Source organism: Pristis pectinata, chromosome 19, assembly GCF_009764475.1.
Source record: "Pristis pectinata isolate sPriPec2 chromosome 19, sPriPec2.1.pri, whole genome shotgun sequence".
NCBI classification, from domain to species: domain Eukaryota; kingdom Metazoa; phylum Chordata; class Chondrichthyes; order Rhinopristiformes; family Pristidae; genus Pristis; species Pristis pectinata.
This window is the reverse complement of record NC_067423.1, coordinates 42,139,248-42,150,073: the sequence shown is the minus strand read 5'-3', so window position 1 is coordinate 42,150,073 and position 10,826 is coordinate 42,139,248.

Here is a 10,826-nt window from a genome sequence, read left to right as displayed (position 1 = left end):
TGAGTAATTTCAGCTGAGCAGGGGTTAGCACAACCGGGGTCACTCCACGCTCCCGAGCCCCCTCGACACCCACTGCGACAGGATGGGGACCGGCCTCTCTCACAGCCAAAACAACTCTGCTGGCGCTCTTGACTGGAGGCGACCATGTCCCAGACTTGTAATATCTCCCGCTAAAAACTGGGAAGCTCCTGCTGATGTCCGCCGGTGGGAGCCGCATGTCCTCTTGAAGGCAACACCCCTAGCAGGAAGAATATATTGCCAGCGCATGCCATCTCGGAGGGTGCTCAGTGTACAGGTATCTCAGCAGGGTCCTGAGGCAGAGAGCCGCCAACTGGGCACATAGACACACCGGCGACTGACCGCCCTCCTCATTTGCGAGACTCAGGACCTCAGCAGAGACCCAGTGTTTCCCGTTGCCCCAGAAGAAGTCCACCAACTTCCTCTGGGTCATGGTGACAATGACAGATCGTGGGGACCAAAGTAACCGACCAGTAGCACAACATAGAGGCCACCAGTTGGTTTATGACCAGAGCTCTGCCCCGGTAAGAAATCGCCTTAAGTAGTCCTGACCAGCGCCTCAGCCGGCCAGCGACTTCCATCTCTAAGTCCTACCAGTTCGCTGGCCAGGTTTCCTTAGTGGAACTCAAGGAGACACCCTAGTCAAGGAAGTGAGTGGTACTCCACACAACTGGTCTCGTCTCCTCTGGGAGGGAGTCCACCTGCCACTGACCCACCGGAGGACCAGAACACTTCTCCCAGTTGATCCCTGGTGGAGGATGCAGCCGACAAGACCTGCTGGCACTAGCGCATCCTCTGCAGATCAAACCACGAGGAGGACGCCATCAGGGCGCGTAGGTCGAGAGGACCACCTCCACGTCCGGCTCGCGCCAAACCAGGCCCGTCACCTCTTCCAAAGAAGATGCAGGAATGGTTCCATGCAGGCAGAATACAATTGGCCCGACATGGGACACTCCTGCCGCACCCCCCTTCCCAAAATGAAGGGGCGCTGTCAAGGGACAGTTGACTTTCACCAGACACTCTGCAGCGGCGTACTAGAGTTGGAGCCGGGCCAAAAAATGTGGCCCAAGTCCAAACGCGTGCAGAGTCCCGAAGAGATATTCATGACCCACCCTGTCGCATACCTCCTTCTGGTCGAGAGAGAGAGAAAGGCGACTGACAGACCAGCCCTCTGGGACAGGTGGACCAGGTCTCAGACTACGTGGAGGTTGTCCTGAATGGACCGGCCTGGGACCATGTCGGACTGGCCAGGGTGGATCATTTGGACCAGCAAGGAGCCCAGACGATTGGCAATCGCCCAGGCAAAGATATTGCACCCCGTACTGAGGAGGGAGACTGGCAGCCAGTTTCTCAAACAGCGGAGATCTCCCTTCTAAGGCAGCAGGACTACAACTGCCCCACACCAAGAGAGGGGCACCTCGCCGGTCGCCAGGCTTTCTCCCAGGTCCCTGGCGTAGTCACCTCCCAGGACATCCCAGAAGGCCTGCGGAATTCGACAGTCAGCCCATCCGGCTCCGGAGAAGCTGGGCACTGCTCAGCCCCTCCAACGTCAGGGGAGCATCCAGCCATTCGACCTCCTGGAAAACCCTGTGCGCACCCTCCTCTCTCTTGCGTATGGCTGCGTTTCTCTGTTCTGTGGCTTCCCCTGTGCATTCGACCTCAGGATTATTCACACAGCTTCCATATGCACAGAAAATGGCTGAGACCAGCGATGTTTCTCTCCTGTCTGCCTGCCACCATCACTGTTGTGCCTGAAGAACTCCGTTCTCTGTCCTCTTTACACTTGACTACAGCCCCTGCTGCTCCCACAAGCCGCAACACCCCAACCCTGTCCCTTTACAGTGTCTGCAGGCTGTTTGCTGCTTAACAGAGGCAAATAACAGATATAGAGCCACCAGCAAAATATCTTTTATTTAAAAACTCCTGACTTGTTTCACAGGTACAGGCTTGGAGATCAGTGACCCAGACTAAATATTCTAACTGATCAGAAAAGACAGAATTTTGACTGGAATGTCTAATATACAACAACTTTATTCAATGAACAAAATAAAAGTAATTTATTAAGTGTTTTGATGGACTGGAAATCATGGAAGTGAAAAGAGAATGAATTTAGTGCATAATCTAAGCAATAGAAATATTATTGTTCAAAGCAAATTTATTTTAACGAAGTATCCCATTTATCTATGGAGCATTTTTAGGATTAAATTCAAGCAATACAAATTCAAAACAAACTTTTTTTTTGTTGTGGAAGTCGTGCTAAATCATAGGCATAAAATGAGGGGAATGAGTTTTTTTAATTTTAAATTACTTTGAACCCCACTCTCCCTACTGGGACAATGCTCCCACTGCTGGCACCCTGCACTCGTTGATCCCACTGCTGAAAGACTGTAACCCCACTGACACTGTCGCAAGGAACGGCAGAGAATTTTGAACACAGCTCAGCACATCACGGAAAACAGCCTCCCCTGCACGGACTCTGTCCACACTTCTCACTGCCTCGGTAAAGCAGCCAGCATAATCAAAGACCCCACCCACCCCGGACATTCGCTCTTCTCCCCCCTCCCATCAGGTAGAAGATACAAAAGTCTGAAAGCACGTACCACCAGGCTCAAGGACAGCTTCTATCCTATAGTTATAAAACAATTGAACGGTTCCCTGGTACAATAAGATGGATGCTTGACCTTATAATCTACCTCGTTGTGGCCTTGCACCTTACTATTTGCCTAACACTGCACTTTCTCTGTAACGATAACATTTTGTTTTGCTTTCTGTCATTGTTTTCACTTGTACTACCTCAATACACGGTGTGATGAAATGATCTGTATGGATGGCATGCAAAACAAAGTTCTTCTCTGTACCTCGGTAATAAACCATTTTACCAATTTACTGCTGGGACCTTGATCCTGCACTTTCTATTGTCACACCACCTCCGTTGGAAAGCACCTGATTGGGGATGGGCAGGAACAACAGTGTCCCACTCTCGCACATCACAGGACCAGAACCGGAGCTTTGTAGGTCAGGAATTCCTCTACCAGATTGGGAATGAGTTGTCAGCTGACTGCACTGTACACGTACCAGGGGGACCATAGTGATGTAATTTTGACCATCTTCAAGAACGGAGACAAGTTGAACCGCGGTTGAGGAAGACACTGGCAATGACTGGCCCTGCTACCTGCTACAGGGCAGCTCATCCTCCCCGACCACCTCCCCCCAGCGGCTGAAGGACTACTCCCTGAATCACAGCGTAGGTTCCGTCCGTGTCAAGGCACAAGTGGACGTGATCTTCCACACCTGACAACTCCAAGAAAAATACAGGCAGCCCATGACACGTGACCTTCTTCAACCTAATTAATGTCTTTGACTCCAGCAATTGAGAGGGACTTTGGAACACCCTCCTCAATCTGGCTGCCCACGGAAATTCATCTCCGTCTTACGTTTGCTGTGTGACAACATGCAGGCAGTGATGTTAGCCCCCAGAGCGAAGACTGGTGTCGGCTGAGGCTGTGTCATGGCTCCAAAATCTTTCCCAATCTTCCCTGCCGGAATGTTGGACCGAGGTCCAACAAACTTCCAGTGGGAGCGAAGCTGATGGGGAAATGCCCAACCTCCACTGACTGGTCTCCAGAACCAAGGTCACCCAAACCTCGTTCGCCAGGCTACAGGGTGCAGATGGTGCTGACACTTGCTCGTGTTTGGAGACCAAGCTCCAAGACGTCACCCACTTGTTCACCAAAGCATATGGGAGGATGGGCCTTACACTCAACACCCGCAAGACCTGGGCCTCTACCAACCTGTCCCTGCTGCACTGCCCTCCCCCACCCCCCCAACAGTAAAGGTTCATGACGAGACCCTGAAAAACAAGGACCACTCTTCATATTGGTATTGGTATTGGTATTGGTTTATTATTGTCACTTGTACCGAGGTACAGTGAAAAACTTGTCTTGCATACTGTTCATACAGGTCAATTCATTACATAGTGCAGTTACATTGGGTTAGTACAGAGTAAAAACAATAACAGTACAGAGTAAAGTGTCTCAGCTACAGAGAAAGTGTAGTGCAATAAGGTGCAAGGTCACAACAAGGTAGATCATGAGGTCAGAGTCCATCTCATCGTATAAAGGAACTGTTCAATAGTCTTATCACAGTGGGGTAGAAGCTGTCCTTAAGCCTGGTGGTACGTGCCCTCAGGCTCCTGTATCTTCTACCTGATGGAAGAGGAGAGAAGAGAGAATGTCCTGGGTGGGTGGGGTCTTTGATTACGCTGGTTGCTTCGCCAAGACAGCGAGAGGTAAAGACAGAGTCCAAGGAGGGGAGGCTGGTGTCCGTGATGTGCTGGGCTGTGTCCACAACTCTCTGCAGTTTCTTGCGGTCCTGGGCAGAGCAGTTGCCATATCATATCTCAGGAGGTACCTCACTGAAGGCAATCACTGATGATAGCTTCATCAGAACCCACAAAACCATAATGGAATCAAGCCCTCCTCAATCCTGAGGAACTTGATCATTAAATTCACCACTGCCTGCAATGCACCAGCGCAACTTCTGGCCAATTGAGTGAAAGGGTATTTGAAGATCAAAACCTGGCACAAAATTCATTGTCTATCAGGCAGCTGTGATCCCTGCTCTCCTGAATGCTTCTGAGACCTGGATTGCCCACAGCAGGCATCGCAAGGGATTGAACATGTACCACCAATGCTGTTTCTTCAAAGTCAGTGGAAGTAAACTAGCACCATCTCCCAGCCCCCACCCCCGGCAGTGAGGCCTCTCAGGTGGCGATGTTGGGCCAACCACATCATTCTCGTGCATGACACCAGACTGTACCACTCCATTCCTTGTTTTCTCATGGGAGGAGATTACCAGGCAGACAGAGGAAGAGATTCAAGGATGTGCTCAAAGCTCCCTTGAAGAATAGAGAGGAATATCTTCCTTAAAGATAGAGAGCTTAGTGACATGGTGTCATGACAACAATCTTTCCCTCAACGTCAGCAAAACAAAAGAGCTGGTCATTGACTTCAGGAAGTGGGGTGGGGGGTGGTGAGGGGGGGTGGTGGGGGGTGGTGCACATGCTCCTGTCTACATCAACGGTGCTGAGGTCGAGAGGGGTGAGAGCTTCAAGTTCCTAGGTGTGAACATCACCAATAGCCCCTGTCCTGGTCCAACCACGTAGACGCCACAGACAAGAAAGCTCACCAGTGCCTCTACTCCCTCAGGAGACTAAAGAAATTCAGTATGTCCCCATTAACCCTCACCCATTTTTATCGATGCACCATAGAAAGCATCCTGTCTGGATGCGTCACGGCTTGGTATGGCAACTGCTCTGCCCATGACTGCAAGAAACTGCAGAAAGCTGTGGACACAGCCCAGCATGTCATAGAAACCAGCCTCCCCTCCATGGACTCTGTCTACACTTCTCGCTGTCTTGGAAAAGCAGCAAACATAATCAAAGACCCCACCCACCCCGGACATTCTCTCTTCTACCCCCTCCCATTGGAGCAGAAGATATAAAAGCCTGAAAGCACGTACCACCAGGCTCAAGGACAGCTTCTATCCCACTGTTCTAAGACTATTGAATGGTTCCCTAGTATAGAAATATGGACTCTTGACCTTATAACCTACCTTGTTATGGCCTTGCACCTTATTGTCTGCCTGCACTGCACTTTCTCTGTAATGGTAACACTTTATTCTGTATTCTGTTATTGTTTTACCCTGTACTACCTCAATGGATTTTTGTAATGAATTAATCTGTATGAACGGTATGCAAAATAAGTTTTTCACTGTACCTCGGTACATGTGACAATAATAAACCAATACCAATTTCAATTCCCAATTCCAAGAAGTCAGAATCAGAATCAGATTTATTATCACTGACTTAGATGACATGAAATTTATTGTTTTTGCAGCTGCAGTACCGTACAAAGACATAAAATTACTATAAATTATAAAAATAAATAAATACCGCATAAAAAGGAATAACGAGATAGTGTTCATGGGTTCATGGATCATTCAGAAGTCTGATGGCGGAGGGGAAGAAGCTGTTTCTGAATCATTGAGTGTGGGTCTTCAGGCTCCTGTACCTCCTCTCTGATGGTAGTACTGAGAAGAGGGCATGTCCTGGATGGTGAGGGTCCTTAGTGACGGATGCCGCCTTCTTGAGGCACCGCCGCTTGCAGATGTCCTCGACGGTGGGGAGGGTTGTGCCCGTGATGGAGCTGGCTAAGTCTACAACCCCCTGCAGCCTCTTACAATCCTGTGCATTGGAGCCTCCATACCAGGCGGTGATGCAACCAGTCAGAATGCTCTCCACCATACATCTGTAGAAATTTGCAAGAGTGTTTGGTGACATACCAAATCTCCTCAAACTCTTAATGAAGTAGAGCTGCTGGCATGCCTTCTTCATGCCGGCATCAAGGTGATAAGATTTCTTTGTTAGTCACATGTACATCAAAACACACAGTGAAATGCATCTTTGCGTAGAGTGTTCTGGGGGCAGCCCACAAGTGTCGCCACACTTCCAGCGCCAACATAGCATGCCCACAACTTCCTAACTATATCTTTGGAATGTGGGAGGAAACCAGAGCACCTGGAGGAAGCCCACGCAGGCACGGGGAGAACGTACAAACTCCTTACAGACAGCAGCGGGAATTGAACCCAGGTCGCTGGCACTGTAATAGCGTTAGGCTAACCACTACACTACCGTGCCCAAGATCAATCCTCTGAGATGTTGATGCTCAGGAACTTGAAGCTGGTCACCCTTTCCACCGCTGACCCCTCAATAAGGACTGCAACCTCCCCACTGACTCCTGGGAACCCCTGGGTTGTGACCGCTCAAAGTGGAGAAGGAGCATTCAGGACGGTACGAGGACCTAAAGGCAATGCATTGGGAGCACACAGGCCCCAAGTAAATGGCAGGGGGAGTGCACCGCCTAACAAACTATCACCACTCACCCCACCAGTTGGCCCCTGCCCCATCTGTGAGATTCTGAGGTTCAAATATTGGCTTCATCAGCCACCTCAGAACCCACAAAACTAGAGTGGAACTAAGTCCTCCTCAATCCTGAGGGACTCCCTAAAATGAAGTGTTAAATGCAGTCCTGTCTAATCGCAAGCATCGTAAGTGACCACATAAATCTGTGTTAGCAGTGATGGTTAGGGATAAATTTTGCTTAATACACTCGGAGTAGGTCCCTCGACCTTCTTTGAACAATGCCTGTAACATCCTTCGATTCACATCCCTCTGAAAGCACACACAGACCCTCGGATTAATTTCTATCCAAAGGACCACATCCCGAACAGTGCCGCACTGCCTCAGTATTGCCTGAGTCTGAGAGATGAATTTTCCCACTGAGGCATTGATAGGATGCTGGAGAAACAAGGGACCGCAGATGCTGGAATCTAGATGAAAAACACGACGACGCTGGAGGAACTCAGCAGGCCAGGCAGCATCCGTGCAGAAACATAGAACATAGAACATAGAACACTACAGCACAATACAGTCCCTTCGGCCTACAATGTTGTTCCAACCTTTTATCCTGCTCTAAGATCTATCTAACCCCTCCCTCCCACATGGCCCTCCATTTCTCTATCATTCATGTGTCCATCTAAGAGTCTCTTAAATGTCCCTAATGTATCTGCCCCCACAACCTCTGCCGGCAGTGCGTTCCACGCACCCACCACTCTCTGTGTAAAAAACTTATCCCTGACATCCCCCTTATACCTTCCTCCAATCACCTTAAAATTATGTCCCCTCGTGTTAGCCATTGTCGCCCTGGGAAAAAGTCTGACTGCAAAAGCTGTGACTGCTTTTCTCCACCGTTGCTGCCTGGCCTGCTGAGTTCCGCCGGCATCATTGTGTTTTTCATTGATTGGATGCTTGTGGATTTATGCCACATCTTGAAAGATATTTTAGTTTGAATAATCAATATTCTTGTACTTTAAAATATGTTTTACCTCTTATACTTCATCTCTGTAGATGATACTTAAAGGTAGGACTGATTAGAATTTGTAAAATGTTGCAGGTAATATAAGTGCTTTGAAGTTTTGCCTTTGTAAGTTTCTTTTTAAATATAGGATATACATTAGTGACAATGCTGGGTGGTAGCTGTTCTTTGCATCCGCTTTAAATTGAATGTTTTCTAAATAAGTGTGTGATCACTGCAAACAGTAAATTTAATTCTAATTAGCAGTTGTACCAAGTTCTGTCATAGATTAAATGCGATTGTGTTCTCGAGGGACCTTTGATCTATTCTTAACAGTTCATTTACCATTTTTCAGTTGACATAAGCTGAAATACACCTCCAATATTTACTTATGCCTAAAGCTTCTTTCTCTGCCTGATGCATCAAGTTAGGGCTCATTGTGCTCTACTTTGGCTCTCAGCTGGTGGGTTGGGGAGTGTGCGTGACCCTGGAGATGAAGATGCCCCTCACTGCGGTTCAAAGCGGAATGCAGGAGGGTGTCCTGGAGCACACTGGACTAAATGTGTGCTGCATGACAAAAGCAGGAGGCAACACTGAGCGAAACAACCCCACGACAGTTCGGCGGTCCTGTCACATCTAGCCGATGGTGATCACTATGGCCAATCAGACAGTTCCAGGAATAGTTCCTCTTCAGTGACGGTAAGGCCCAGTGAGTGCTAAAGACAAGGCTGAAGCATTTACAATCATGTTCAGCCAGAAGAGCTGATTGGATGATCCATCTTAGCTTCCTTCATGTTCACAGGAGCCAGCTTTCAGTCAATTCAATTCACTGCAAATGATATCAAGAAATAGCTGACTGCACTGGACCAGAACGACTGAAGACCTGCACTCCAAAACTAACTGCATCCCTTGTCAAACTGTTAGAAAAGATAAGGTAAGATTTCTATATTAGTCACATGTACATCGAAACACACAGTGAAATGCATCTTTTACGTAGTGTTCTGGGGGGCAGTCCGCAAGTGTCACCACGCTTCCGGCGCCAACATAGCATGCCCACAACTTCCTAACCCGTACATCTTTGGAATGTGGGAGGAAACCGGAGCACCCGGAGGAAACTCACACAGACACAGGGAGAACGTACAAACTCCTTACAGACAGCGGCCAGAATTGAACCTGGGTCGCTGGCGCTGTAAAGCGTTATGCTAACCATTACACTACCGTGCCTGCCGGTGTAGCGGTGTAGCACACAAAACACTGGAGGAACTCAACGGGTCAGGCAGCATCTGTGGAGGGAAACGGACAGTCGGCGTTTTGGGTCAAGACCCTTCATCTGGACACCCTGGAATGAATCCAGAATGGAATGGAACTTGTGTCCTACAGCCTCTTGTGTTCCAGTGTAGTTAAAATACTGAGGTCTACCCCACAACGTGGAAAATTGACCAGGTATGTCCCATTCACTAAAAGCAGGACAAGTTGAATCTGGCTGAGCAGTCAACTTTCACTTGTCAGGTAAATGGTGCAAGGTGTCAATGACAGGGCCGAGTCATTAATACCCTGCTCACTTGTGCCCAGTTTGGGTTCCTCCAGGACCATCAACTCCAGGCCTCATCACACCCTTGATCTAACCATGGAACAAAGAAGTGAGAGTGAACACCCCTGACATCGAGGTCTGCATTTGATGGAGTGAGGCATCAAGGAGGAGCTGTGGTAAAAATGAAGTCAATGGACATCTCGGAGAAAGCACTCCAAAGGTCGGAGTCAAACCTCACTCAGAGGAGGATGTTGTGGTTGGTAAAAGTCATTATCTCAGCCCCAGGACATCGCTACAGGAGTTCCTCAGGAGAGCGTCTTGCGTGCAACAGACTTGAACTGCTTCAACAATGACCCTCCTTCCAGCATGTTCGGAGGGTGGAAGTTTACTGATGACTGGGCTATTGTTCAATTCTGTTTGCTGCTCCTCAATAAGTGATCTAATCTTGAGGTGGACTCTTGACCTCACAATCTACCTTGTTATGGACTTGCACCTTATTGTCTACCTGCACTGCACTTTCTCTGTAGCTGTGACTCTTTACTCTGTATTCTGTTATTGTTTTTACCCTGTACTACCTCGATGCAGTGTGTAATGAATTGATCTGTAGGATAAGAGGTAAAATAAGATTTCTTTATTAGTCACATGTACACCAAAACCCCCAGTGAAATGCATCTTTTGCGTAGAGTGTTCTGGGGGCAGCCCGCAAGTGTCGCCATGCTTCCGACACCAACATAGCATGCCCACAACTTCCTAACCTCTAGGTCTTTGGAATGTGGGAGGAAACCGGAGCACCCGGAGGAAACCAGCGCAGACACGGGGGGAATGTACAAACTCCTTACAGACAGCAGCCAGAATTGAACCTGGGTCACTGGCGCTGTAAAGTATTACGCTAACCGCTACACCACCATGCCTGGTACAGTGAGAAACTTGTCTTGCATACCGTTCATGGCATACCAGGCACGGTAGTGTGGCGGTTAGCGTAACACTTTACAGCACCAGCGACCCCGGTTCAATTCCCACTGCTGTCTGTAAGGAGTTTGTACGTTCTCCCCGTGTCTGCGTGGGTTTCCTCCGGGTGCTCTGGTTTCCTCCCACATTCCAAAGACATATGGGTTAGGAAGTTGTGGGCATGCTATGTTGGTGCCGGAAGCGTGGTGACGCTTGCGGGCTGTCCCCAGAACACTCTACGCAAAAGATGCATTTCACTGTGTGTTTCGACGTACATGTGACTAATAAAGATATCTTATCAAACAAGACGATATCATTGCTTTAAATCTATTCTCAATCGTCCTTGCTGCAAAACTGCACCTCACTCCAACAAGCACCTTGATGGAGTGGAGCTTATCTGCTGGTCAGATGAGAGT